At 30.1% G+C, this 13,957-nt stretch overlaps 1 protein-coding gene and 2 non-coding genes across 9 annotated transcripts in view; all 3 read left to right on the forward strand.

Annotated features, from left to right (window-relative positions):
- LOC106682966 (dystrophin) overlaps positions 1 to 13,957 on the forward strand; it is a 616,519-nt gene that overhangs the window by 70,766 nt on the left and 531,796 nt on the right. The window lies entirely within an intron of this gene.
- Positions 6,652 to 6,723, forward strand: TRNAP-UGG (transfer RNA proline (anticodon UGG)). The gene has a single exon. It is a non-coding gene; the product is annotated as a tRNA-Pro (tRNA).
- TRNAP-CGG (transfer RNA proline (anticodon CGG)) lies at positions 6,891 to 6,962 on the forward strand. The gene has a single exon. It is a non-coding gene; the product is annotated as a tRNA-Pro (tRNA).

Raw genomic sequence — 13,957 nt, forward strand, 5'->3', positions numbered from 1 at the left:
TATGTATGATCATTCATCAATATTACCTATTGCCCACCCACTGTGTGGCAGATTTTAATATCTATCAATAAATAAATCTATCAATTCTAAAAAAAAATAGACAAATAGCTCAAAATATATTAAAAAAAAATATTAAAAAAGAAACTTGACAGTAAAATCTAATGTTTCAAAAAGAAATGCAGTGTGTTTCTCTTGGGTGTTTTATTAGCAATCGATTACAATAGTATCTGTAATACCTACAGATGTATTTTGTCTTCTACCAGAATAGACAATTTCATCCTCTCTATCCTGTTATATTATTCATATCCAGAGATGCTTATAAATTCCCTTGCCAAAGTTCCTATAGACCTATTTGAATCCTTTATCCTTCGAGAATATACTTCTAAGTATAAAAATCCACTCAGTAGATCTCTTCATAATCAAGTATTCAAACCCTATATTTATTCATCAGAACTATTATTTTATGTACTCTTCTAGGGATAAAATCTTTGTTCCCTTTCGAATTCCCTATACGATCGGAAGTAGGCTAGAGAGTGAGCGATGTTAGACGGATGAAAACCATTCATCAGCAGTTGTCGATGAAGCGGTGGGTGTTGGTCCAATCTGCCCCAGTTACCGGGGGCTGACCTTTCCAGTAGATATCCACCTTGATCGGTGTACCGCAGATAGATTTTTCGTAGGAGTGAACTGCTTTTATATTCGGACTTAGTTATCAAATGGCAGGATGAATAAACTTCAAACATAAATAATTAATAATAAAGTTTGGAAATTAAAAAAAAAAGATTTTTTTTCCTTGTTTTTTTTTTTTTTACATTATATCAATTAATTATATTTACATGTAAAAGCTCTAATTTTGAAAGTACAAAAACAATTTTGGTTTACAAAAGCATTAAAACTAACTTTTAAAAAGTAAACTTTGAGTTACCGTTTTTTGGCTCGAATAAACTGTTCTAAGACATTTCTATAAATCGTATATATGCCACAAGGCAATCAAAAGGAGAAGACTCAGTAAAGTATATATATTTCACACATTATATATGTATGAAGTACTAATTTTATTTTAATGAAGGGTACGAAAAAATTTTATTGTAATATATGTGCATAAAAGTTTTTTCTTCTAACCCTATGGACCCATGGGGCTTAAAAGGAAAAAAATGTATTGTAATGTACGTGCATGAAAGTTTTTTTTTCTTCAAACCCTATGGACCCATGAGGCTTAAAAGGAAAACAATGTATTGTAATGTGTGTGCATGAAAGTTTTTTTTTCTTCTAACCCTATGGGCCCATGGGGCTTAAAAGGAAAAAAATGTATTGTAATGTATGTGCATGAAAGTTTTTTTTCTTCTAACCCTATGGACCCATGGGGTTTAAAAGGAAAAAAATGTATTGTAATGTATGTGCATGAAAGTTTTTTTTTCTTCTAGCCCTATGGACCCATGGGGCTTAAAAGGAAAAAAATGTATTGTAATGTATGTGCATGAAAGTTTTTTTTTCTTCTAACCCTATGGACCCATGGGGCTTAAAAGGAAAAAAATGTATTGTAGCAATAGGTAATAGTGATGAATGATCACATTCATACTAAAATAAAACAACAATTCAAATAAATAAATGAATGAAAAAATCTCTCATAAATATATACAAACAGAAGGATAAACAAAATGAACATAATCAAACTATGTGTATGAAAAAAAAAAAATATAATTTCAAGTCACATTTACACTCTTGTACACAATATTTACACAATCGACCTGAAAATCCCTGAGCCCACTCTATCCCCCACGTGTGAGGGGTAGAGCAGAGCTCAAAAGATTTCAGCGCATCTCTCTCGCTGCATCATTGGTAGTGAGAAAGTGGAGGCTGAGCAAGTGCGTTAAAGCCGCAAACACTCAAAAAATAAAATTACCAAAAAAAAAAAAGATATTTTGGAATTCGGTGGTGGACACACCGTGCCAATCACCTGATCTGTCTAAATAACTTGGCTCTTTAATGATAAGTGGAAAACCTACCCATATACCTCCTTTAGTTAAAATGGAATCGTTTGTGTGAATTTAGGGCAGAGGAATGGTTTGACAAATGTTGACTGTAAATCTCCAAAATCGCACCCTCAGAAATACATTAGTCATGTGAAGAGGTGCTAACTGCCTCGTACATGTTATCTATTCCCTGGGTCGTCCACCAATGCAGGATTAGCGATGTTTACTTAGCAACTCTGATTATTTATTGACAGGGATCATTAAATTGATAAAATTTGACTGCATGTTTATAAATTTTGTTGTAATGACATTTAATGTCTAAATACATACATACGTTTTGAAATGGAAATAATACTACTGGTTTACAATCTACATTAACTGGGCTACATTCTTTATATAAATCTTTAATTATAAGTTATAAGTTTACACTTAATATTTCAGAAGGGTTTTGTTTATACTTTATTATTATTTATTTTTTTTCAGGAAAAGCCCTTTTTTATTGCTTCTTTATTTTTCTTAGCTATTTGACCATAGTCAATACTTCTTAGTTTATTGCTTCCTATTCTTAGTTTATTATTACTTCTTAACTAGTGGTGTAAATAGTATAATATATTTTTAATTTCTTATAATTGATTTTTAAATTATGTATTAGAATTTTTATTTTTATAATTTTTTTAGAACTATATACTTGAAAATGGGCGAAAAATCCAGAAACGTTGATAAAATGTGAAAGAAGCTACAAAGGAGAGCTATTTCTTCCTGAAAAAAAAAAAAAAAAAAAAAAAATAGAACTCTGATCGAGTTATGGAACGAATCTTTGTATAGGTTCCTTAATTACTTTTAATTTAACTTTTTTACTATATATATATACACACATACATGTTTGGCGACTATGGCGGATTTATTTCGGTCTCTTTATTATTTCTGTAATTTATTTTGAGGGTTATATCAGTTTTAAGATAAATACATTTATTTTTATTTTCAAAATATTTTGTCAGTTTTCAGTTTACTAATAAATAACTTAAAGATTCTTGGTTTAAATTCCGTGAGTAGCTATTGGACAATTAATCTATATCACATCGAAAAAATTCATAGATATATATGTTATTTTATTTTCATGGATACTAAATGTATTAACTTTCATTTGTTTTTTTGTCTTCTAAGGTATCCAGTAACAATGATTTAGTAAAATAATTTTAATTTCTCCTGAATCTAATTGCATTCTTGTTTTTTCATATTATTAAAGTAAACACTGAAAATTATTACATAATTACAAAGTTTCTTTATTAAAAACTAAACCGAAGCATAAAACGGTGGATGGCAAAAATTATGGAAACAAAATACCATGCAACACAAATAATTGTTACGTTATATTCCTCAACTTTATTTTATTTTTTGGTTTAAAGTTGTTTCCTTTTTAACCATTTTTCCTTGATTACCATTACAAATACTGAAGGATTTATTTATATTTCATTAAAATATCCATATTTGCCCTCTCTCTTCCCTCGTTCCAAATAAATATCCTTCCATTATAGGACTTTGGGAGACTTGTTTATTATACTTCATTACTTGTTAAAACTATTAATTTTCACTTGAAACATTTTCCTCTTAATTCTGCCTTTGGCGGTTTATTGTTCTTATGCCTTTTTTAATTCCCTTATTAATTGTCTTCTTGTTAAATTTTATTAACTCTGTCACATTACATCCACTGTCGCGTTCAATACTTGACAGCGGTTGTATACCGTCATGTGCTTATCCGAATTACTCTCACAGCACGTTGACACGTTGGGAATATATATTACCTCCGTTAATTATACGTTAGGACACAGATCCGGATGGGACAGGTAAGCCCGAGAGCTTAGGGACTGCTTAATATCGGGAGCTTTGGGGCCCATATTTACCCTCTGCCAATAGCAGCTCTCCCGCTACCATTCACCATTCCCTCGCCTATATAACTCCTTAACTCCTGTCCTCTAGATGTCTCAGCTGTATAGAATCAACATTTTGAAATATATTTTCAAATACTCCTCCTAGTGAGCCCTTAAGAGTGTAATGTGTTTAAGAGTGTTATCTGTTTGCTATCCATTGTTATGTATTTAAGGATTTTCCAACAAATCAAGTTTGATGTTTCGCATTATTCAGTGAGAACCAGTGAACAGAGATATAAATGTAGAAAAATGTTTTATCTGACTGAGAATATTTTTGATTATATTTGAAAAATAAATATAAATTTATTACTGATTATTATTATTATTATTATTGGCCCGACAGACCGTGGAGGTCCAAGGGCTCGCGCGATGTACTCAGGAAATAACCCGCGTTTCGTGACGTGGTTTTCATAGGGTGGGTTCGTCACTCCCACGCCTATTTTTGTAAGTGCCACGCATTGGCTAACGGGCCCCACAATTGCCCGGAGGTAGGCTGCGAGTGAGTATTGTATAATTATATGCTTGAAAAAATTCTGGATAAGGCCGGGGACTCGAACTCGCAAAGCTTTGGTTTGGTAGACAGGCGCGTTACCACGCTACTACCGCCACCTCCTAACTATTTGAAACTGATAGCACCCTTAAAATAAATTATCGAAACAGAGTCTAGAATGAATACACCATAATCACCAAAAATAAAAATATTTCTTTACATAATAAAAAAAAAAATTAAAAGTAATTTTTTTTTTTAAATCACAAGAGTAAAGAAAGTACATAAATAGATTAATATAAAAATTTAGCTCAGCTAATTATAAGTTTGACAGTAATTTTACGGAAAGGTCCAGCCTGTATAAATAAACAAAATTTCGGCTTTGAACTTAAGTAATTGGCAGATATATATGGAGGGATGAAATAAAATCATGTTGATCAAATGTTTTGAAACAATTCGAACTCAAAAATAGTGTCATAAATGTGTTTAGTCTTGTCAGTTTTTGTAAGTATGCCGCAATTTTCAAGACTGATAGCTCGAATTAACAGTGAGATCACGTCTTTTAGGATGTTTTAGAATAATTTGGGTTTAGGACACTTTAAACAAAAATATATATTTATGTATACATATTATAAGACTCAAAATTACTTAAAATAGATGTATTTTTTATGTTTGAAGGTGGGCTTCAGTCAAGTAGGAACAATAATGGTAACAACTGTTTATTTATTTTCTGCCAAGTTTCGACCTACATTGTGCGACTTCATTTGGGCTGTTGAGCGGAAGTGTAAACAGGGACCTTTCAAATTACTCTTCAAATGACCTTCGATGGTTTTTTTTTTTAAGCCTTCTTTAATTCCCTTATTGATTGTCTTCTTGTTAAACTTTATTAGCTAATAGTCATTAGTAGCAATTTAAGTTTTTTGAAGGGTTTCTACGGTTAACTCTAATCTTGGTTCTAACAAAAAAATCTTTATTTGAGCTGTGCCCCTTCCCTTTGATTAATGGGATAAAAATTAATACGAATAGCATGAATAAATGAAAGTTCGACGTTATTCTTAAATTGCATTAGGAAGACTATTGCGGTGGCTCATCGGATCGAGAGGATATGAACATATGCAGCAAAACTCGAGTATCCCAAGCCCACCCACGTATATCCCGTTAATAATCGATACTGCACAGATGTCCCCTATGCTAAGCGATCTTTTATCGATGCAGGCCCAAGGCGGTCCAATCACAGACGGTCGCTATGGGCTGTTCAAAACCTTGTTAGCAATCATGTTTTCTCATCCCAATGGAAAAGGTTCTTCACATTCACTGGGCTATTATGAAATATAAATAAGGTAAAAATGTCAAAAAAATCTAAATATGAAAACGAACTATTTTTTAAATTTATTTCCTTACCTCTGTTATAATTTAGAGCAGTGGTTCCCAACTTTTTTTTTTTTGGGGGGGGGGGTGGAGTCCTTGGTAGAAGTAGATAAATGGCGGAACCCTGACATTATTATTTTCTACAAATACCGTATTTTCAGAACCTTACAGAACGTATGAAAGGCTCGGTTATCTTCACAAAACCTGTGAAAAATTAAAGAAAAATAATAAACAAATAAGAAAAATAATTAGGAAAGGAAAGAAAAAATGGATAATAAAAAAATCTTTGTGTCAAAAGAAAAAAGGGTAATTTTTAAATATGCATAGATATTGAAATAAAACTATTTAAAACATAGCTAACTAAAAATACAATCTATAAAGAAATTTTTTGGAACATCGAAATGTGGATAAAAAAATAATTTACTGTGAGTGAAATAATGAAAATCTAAGGTAACATGTTCCTTCTATTTAAAAATTATGCAACTTCGGGAATAGATTTTTTTATTATTTATAATTTTTATATTTATTTTTCACCTTATTATGGTTGGCAGAATAATCTATTTTGACTTTAAACTGTATATAATTTTTATTAAAATAAAGAGATTGTTATATTTGCCAATTAATGAATGATTGTTAACCCATTTTTTTTAATTTTAATTTTTGAACATGAAACCTTTGGAATAACACTTTTTTTTTAATAGAACTATGTTATAGGAGTTCAATAGATTCTTGAATAATTTAAATGATTATAAAAATAAATAAATAAGCCAATCACAGTGAGTACTTCCTAAAGAGTATATACTAACATATACAAAAATCTCGATTAATTCAGAACTTACTTAAATGCAATTGATAATTAATTATTCTGTTTCTTATTTCTTGGGTGGTTTTCGTAGGCCGCTTGGTCTAGGGGTATGATTCCTGCTTTGGGTGCAGGAGGTCCCGGGTTCAAATCCCGGAGCGGCCCTTTAACTTTTACTTTTTTTTTGTTGAACTAGTGAATATAATTGTTACATATTTTTTTCAAAGTTAGTTCACTTTCCCGTATATGCTTGGTGACTTGAAAAAGTTCAGAAACTTATAAAAATAATGAATACCAAACGGCAATTCTGTACTTGACTTTCACAATTACTTGGCCGCTTGGTCTAGGGGTATGATTCCTGCTTCGGGTGCAGGAGGTCCCGGGTTCAAATCCCGGAGCGGCCCGGTACTTTTTTCAATTGCTGAAGTGTTAAAAAAAGATAAAAAATCACAACAATTAGTAATACTTCAACATTATAAAAATGTTAGATCTCCCCAGATAATAATGTGTTTTGCGTTCTTTATTCATTAAATTTTTAAATTTACCTTCAAAGTTCATTGTAAACCAGACGAAAATTCATATCTAATCCACAAAATTAATTTTTAAAGAACAGTTAACTTCAAAACACTATAAATCATTGGCAGGAAAAGAAGCTTTATGATCCAAAATCAAATTTACTTTTCTTGTCAAAAATAATTCAGTATGCCAGTGTAAAATGTATAAAGTAAAAAAATGGACCATGCATTTTAATTTGGGACTCCTCATCATTCTTTAATAAAAAGTAGTAATTGCTAAATAAGGTAGTTATACTTTATTTCTTTACACATTACAATTCCAAAGAAAAATTTTAATTTAATGTCCCTTAAATGTATGAAATTTTAACACGATAAAATTTTACTCATATGTTGTCTGAATTTTAAATATAAGAGTTTCTGATGGTTTTGTTGATAATAATAGTTTATAATGTTTTTATAGTTGAAACTATTTTATTATTTAAGTATATTTCTTGTGATTATTATTTTTGAATGGTAAATGATAAATGAAGAATAGTTATTGAATTAAATATATATAATCCGCAACTCCAAGTAGATAATATAGGGATACTTTATATGCTAAATAAAAAATAATAATAACAATATTTATTGTTGGTTTAGGAATGTTCTTAAGTACACCGACGATAAGTTCTGGTTCGCCAAGTTTTCCAATAACAGTCCTCTTCTCCCACCTTTTGGTAAACTTTGTTATACCTTAAAAAAATTATAATAATCTATATATATGTTTTATAAATATGTGATGGCTTATTATTTATAATTTTATCATGATAGTTTACCATTAGAACTGTACTCCTTTGATGTTAAATCTTTATTACGAAATTTAGTTTATTAAACTAGTAATAAGCATATATAGCATATATAAAATCGTTATATATATATATATATATTTTTTTTTTTTTTCCAGTATGTTTATAACATTGCAAATAAATTCGGTTATTTATTTATATATAATTTTTCTTTGGTTTTAATTTCAAAATAAAAGAGTACTGTGTTTATATACTAGTTAAATCTGAAGTATCTGCAGCTGCTGTCTTGACATTTCCAAGCGTGGTAGTCCAAGGATGAAAACGAGTCATTATTATACTTAGCACACACACCTTGCTTTCTATCTATGCACCTGATACAGTCCAGAATATTATGTTTACTAGTTCTGTTTTATTATTACCCATTAAGTTAATTGAAAGCATTACAGAAACATTCGTATATTCAAGGTATATAGGGATGGAGTGGAAAAGGGGACAACTTGCCCCAGGCTCTGGGACTCAAGAAATCTCCGATTCTGCTTCAGACAAAAGCTTGTCCGGTTTTGTTTGTTTTATTCGTGGAAACATTTCAGGAAACACGAAAATTAGAAATGAGAACGATTATTTAATAAATAGGGAAATAAGAAAAAACTTAATAATTTTAGATGTATTATTGCCCATGCCCATAATTGAACAATGGGGTCCCATCCAGTAGGTTAGTGCATATTGATTTTTGAAATGTTTTTCCTGGAATACTGTATAAACTTCCTGACTATAAAAAAGAACTAATTCTGTTAGGGTAATGTTCTGCATAAAAATTAAAAATTAAAATAAATTGACTTATAGTTGTTCGAACAATAAGTTTGAGTTTTGAATAACTTTATTTCAGAAACCATAGGACGTACAGATGTCTTTCAGCACTCAAATTAAAGCTAGTTAAATTTACTATAAAATAGTTTATAACGTTTATCTCTGTAGGAGTAGTACTTTTTATGATATTTGACAAAATAAACTCACAAAATGTTAATTTCTAGTTGTTCGTATAAAATGTTTTATTATTGGAAAAATATATCTCTAGATCTAAAAGACGCACATATGTCTGTCAGAACTGAAAATAAAGGAAATTTGCTATAATTTACTTTATGACTCTTATCTTCGTAAGGATAGTAGTTTTCATGATATTCGCATACGAATATAAATTTGGCAAATGAAAATTTGTCGGAACAACTATAAATCAATTTATTTTAGCAAATATCATGAAAACTACTACTCCTACGAAGATAAACATCATAAACTACTTTACAGCCCATTAAACTAGCTTTAATTTGAGTGTTAACATACATCTGTACGTCAAATGGTTTTTTAGATATAGATTTTTCAAAATAAGTTCATTACTAATCTTTCATCTGTACATTTTTATGAAATATTGCTTTTTAAAAAGCTATTATCTCGAGAACTATTGAACATAAATAGCTCTATTAGGGCTTACAGTTTAGAACATTTACTCTACTTTAAATGATGTTCTCTTATATTTTCTGTTGTTATTGGTAGTTTTAAAGATATAGAGCTCCGAATGAAAAATTAATCATTTTTAACGTTTTAAAAAAGCCGTCATTTTTTATTCCCCCTACCTATACTTGGCAGACTTATCAATTTTGACTAATAATTATACATAGTTTTTATTAAAGTAATCGAAAATTTGGGTGAAATGACTGACTTTTTTCTCCTCTTGGGCTCTTGTACCATTAGGTTTTTGGGATACTTTCCCTAAACAATACACAAAATTATAGTAAGTAATAATCGTTATTGAGCGAGCGTACTTTTCTTAAAATTGTGAAATCGGACAATCATCGGAAAGTTTCAATTAATTAATAAATCTTACAATCATTATTAATCGCCCTTAAAGTATTCGAACTTATACCCTCTAGCTTCAAAGTCCGGTAGTTGCCCGAATATTGCTCTGGCGAATGAGGCAATTCTTATTCTTCCCTCATCCTTCCAACTCAACCCAGACAATTGGCTTTAGTGTTGGGGACATCTGAAAATGCAACTACTGCGCAGTTGCTTTCTGTCTGATTCATCGCCGTATTGCTTATGGATAAGACCTAAATAGAAATGGAGTGCTTTATTTACATTTATAAAATGATTTAAATATTTCACCATACATTTTACTGTTTAAAATAATTTCATTCGGACATAAAATAATGCGAGTCATAACAATTCCCTTAGGTGCTTTTGAATATTTATTTATTTTTTAAATTATTATTTTTCTATATGTTTCATTCATAATCTGATGGAGGTGTAGGTTATTTTTTCTATTTAATTTTTTTTATTACTCAAACCAAATTGTTTCGATAATTTTCCGATGTAATGCAATTATTTTATCCATTGTCCAATTATGCTAGGTATAAATACAAGTAAAACAGGAATTTTTTTTTTTTTTTTTTTTTTTATACCCTACTGTAAAAATTTTAGTGGGTATTGTTTCTTATATTCTTGTGTTGTTGGTGATTTTATTTGTTCAGGATTACGAAATGGAATTTGATTGAGGAAAATCGATGTCAATTAATTGAAATATAAATATATCTTTTATTCTATTTTAGTTAATAAACATTTTATATTATTTTATTTATCAATTTTTTTTTTCCGATCCCTCTAAAACAGAAAGAAAAAGTGAATTAATAAGTGCATTACTGTGAAAAAGAAAAGTAATTCGTGTCGAGTCTTACCTTTTACTACCTTTGGTATTGTTTATCAATTTTTTTTTTTTTAGTTTCAAAAGCCGGATTATATGATAATATATAATACATTTGTTTGTTTACAATTTTCTTGAGTTTATCAATAGAAAGCGTTTCACTTTTTTCTGCTCCAAGCTGAATTAACTCTACAGCACCTAAAGAAGTGTTCACTTCAAAAATGACTACTAGAAATAAAAAACTCAAGATAAGTATCTTATGTTTTTTACTTCCCCCATAAAGTTTAGCATGTTTATTAGATATCCAACAAAAAATTATATGAGTTGTCGCTATCCTTAAATAAATCTTAATTTTTTCTCACTTCTGGACAATGTCGCAATCTACTGGCAAGATATTGAAGTAACATTCAAGCAGTCACCACCTGTACACGCAAAACAAGAGTTATTTTAATCTGGATTGGTTTTATTAACGCGAAAGTATATTCATTTTTATTATTATTTTTTTTTAACCTTTTTTAAAATCGTAGTGTAGAATTTTTTTTTTTCTCCACTATGATTCTTCTGATGAAAATAGGGGTTCTATTCTTTGAAAAGAATGGTTTTAAAATAAATTCCTTCTTAGTATTCTGGGATTGAGGACCAAATATTACTCTTCAAATAGTATTTTTTTGTAAGATTTTTTTCCTTTTGTCGAGTATTGAGGGAAATTGACAACTTTGATATATACTCATTGAAAAGAAAGAAAGGTTTAATTTTATCAAAAATTATTTAAACAGTTTTAAAAACAGCATTAATTTCCACTAAATAATAAGCCTCTTCTAATTTAATCCATATTAATTTGGGTTAATCTGAGAGTAAATTTTTATCAGTAATTTACTTGATGAACCATTGGTATGGTACGAAATAAGAATTACTAGTGGATTCAAACTAATCGCAATTACATTTGACTGTAATTAGTAATTGTAATTAGTTCTTGCCTAATAGTACTTGAAGCTATAACATTACACTGTATTTACTAAATTAAAAAGTATATAGTAATTCTGTTTTTCCCTTGAGTAAGATAGCTCAAAGTTCAAATTCTATGGAGTTACTTCGAATAAGTTCTTTGGAAATCATATTCTCTTTTGAAATTAATATAAAATCTATCCTTAATTATGTCCTTACGTTTGCCATTTGCCATGGTGGGCCAGGCATAACCACTTAATCGGATATTTCCTTCGGTTTACTCTATTTTACTGGTTAAAATTAACAAAACAAAGATAGAAAAAATGAAACAAAACAAAACATAAATAAGTAGTAGATGATAAAAAATCATAGAAATATTGCTAAATAACCTATGAATTCAAGTTTCTTTCTAGAATTTTGTCAGATACTTGCTAATTCAATTAACCTGACACAATCATTTATAAAGACATATAATGTTTAATTGTGTTATGTAAGTAAACGATTTCAGCGGTTAGTTGTTTTAGATTTTGTGATTGTACCTTTAATACAGATATTTTGAATAAATTAATAAATAAGAAAAGCAGTCTTAAAACCTAGTTTTTAAATATAAATGAACCACTGGTCAGAGTAATTTAATTAACCAGATATAATGTATTTATAAAGATATACAATGTATAATTTTGTTATGTTAAGAAACAATTAACTCCAAAAGCTAATTGATAAAATTTGCAACAATGTATTTATGAATTTTAAAATATATATTATATCAGACTTTTTAAAAAATATATTTATTGAAATTTACAATTGTACATTGTAATACACTCAGTAAATTTGATCTCAGTTTTAATGGAGTGATAAAGGCCTGTAGAGAACTACCCGTAGCAGCACTGTGATAACCTTCTTACCCTAGCAGGTCTCGTGGCCATCTTCTTTTTAGGCGTCTCGGAGGATTGTCAGGAATGGAAGAGGATGCAAGGTTAGAAACTAGTGAGTTTGAGTGGCTAGGGAGTTTATAATGGAAGGAATGATATATGGTTCAGACTGGATGGGTTACATATGAAACATTAAGGTCTTTATGTAGGATTTTATTTGTGCCAAAGTAAGGAGAATTCAAGATTTTACGAAGGATTTGGGATTGTAAGGATTAGATAAGAGAGGAGTTTGAAGGTTTAGTGGAGCCCCAAAAGTCAACTCCGTACATCCAGATTGGCCTTATTACAGTCATGTTGATCAGTCCTTTGTAATGAGCTGGAAGTTTAAAACGTTTGTCTAAACGGTAAGTCTTAGTACTGTAATAGTTGAAATGGACGTGCAGTTTCTTGTCTTTCCAGTCTTGTGTGAGGATTTCAGGTTAGTCAATTAGAGGAACATTATTAAAGAAAACTGTTGGATAGTCGGTAGGTTTACTATAAAGGTGATTTGATGGGATTTGTTGGAATTTATTTTAATCCTCCAATTATGACCCCATTCTTCTAGGGCTGTAATATGATTATGCTAGACTTAAATTTGAAAGTAGGAGTTGGCAGCCCAAAAAATTGTCTGTTGGCAGTTGTAACATAATACTTACTGATCCCAAACGTGTGAAACACAAGTGCTTGTCCGAACTCAGCTTTATGCTCAAAAACGACACATAATGTCTCAGGCCACATATTCAGGCTTGTACCAGCCAATCCAAATCAAGCATCCACACACTTTCTCTTGCGAGAATTTGCCAAAGTTGGATAAATCTGTAGCTGTACATTTTCGAAAATATATCTCCAATAAAATCTCTGGTATTTCTTATTGAGGTTTATATGTAGAATATCTCTCCTGACTTACATAGTACGAATCATTCGTTTCTTGATACGTTAGGTAAAATATATCTTATTATATAAATATAGTAATATAAAACATATATATCCCTTAACTTCTTTGAACTCTTATCGGATACATTGTTTTGATTCCATTTAATCATTCCATCATAGATCAAACTTAAGAACCGCCGAGCTGTGGACACCAGACGAATACATCATGTCCTCTCAACGTAATGGAACCCTTTCAGTACCCCAGTCCTGTACTGACATCAACAAATGGCTTCCGTCGCTGCATCAAGGCCCCTACTCTATGAGCTTATTTTTATCAGAATGCTATGTTTAAAACAAATCATAAGCAGCTTTATGATATTAGCATTATATTATTATTTCCTTATTCACAGGCATACTGTGATACTGTCTGTCTTAGAGCAAAGTATCTGGAATCAACTTTGGTAAAATAGCATATTTCGAATTCAGGACTTTCTGTTCTGTTCGCATACTCATCATACCTACATTTATAGAATAGGTAATAGTTTGTTCATCTTATCATAGTTGGTAGGGGATAAAACTCTAAATAAACCCTTTTTATAAAAATGAAAAACTAATTTCCAAATTTAGACTGTTCATTTCTTTCTTAAAAGGCCTTCGATACCAAGATTGATTTCTTAT

Source organism: Halyomorpha halys, unplaced genomic scaffold (genome assembly GCF_000696795.3).
Source record: "Halyomorpha halys isolate HHAL.00 unplaced genomic scaffold, Hhal_1.1 Scaffold455.1, whole genome shotgun sequence".
Taxonomy (NCBI): Eukaryota; Metazoa; Arthropoda; class Insecta; order Hemiptera; family Pentatomidae; genus Halyomorpha; species Halyomorpha halys.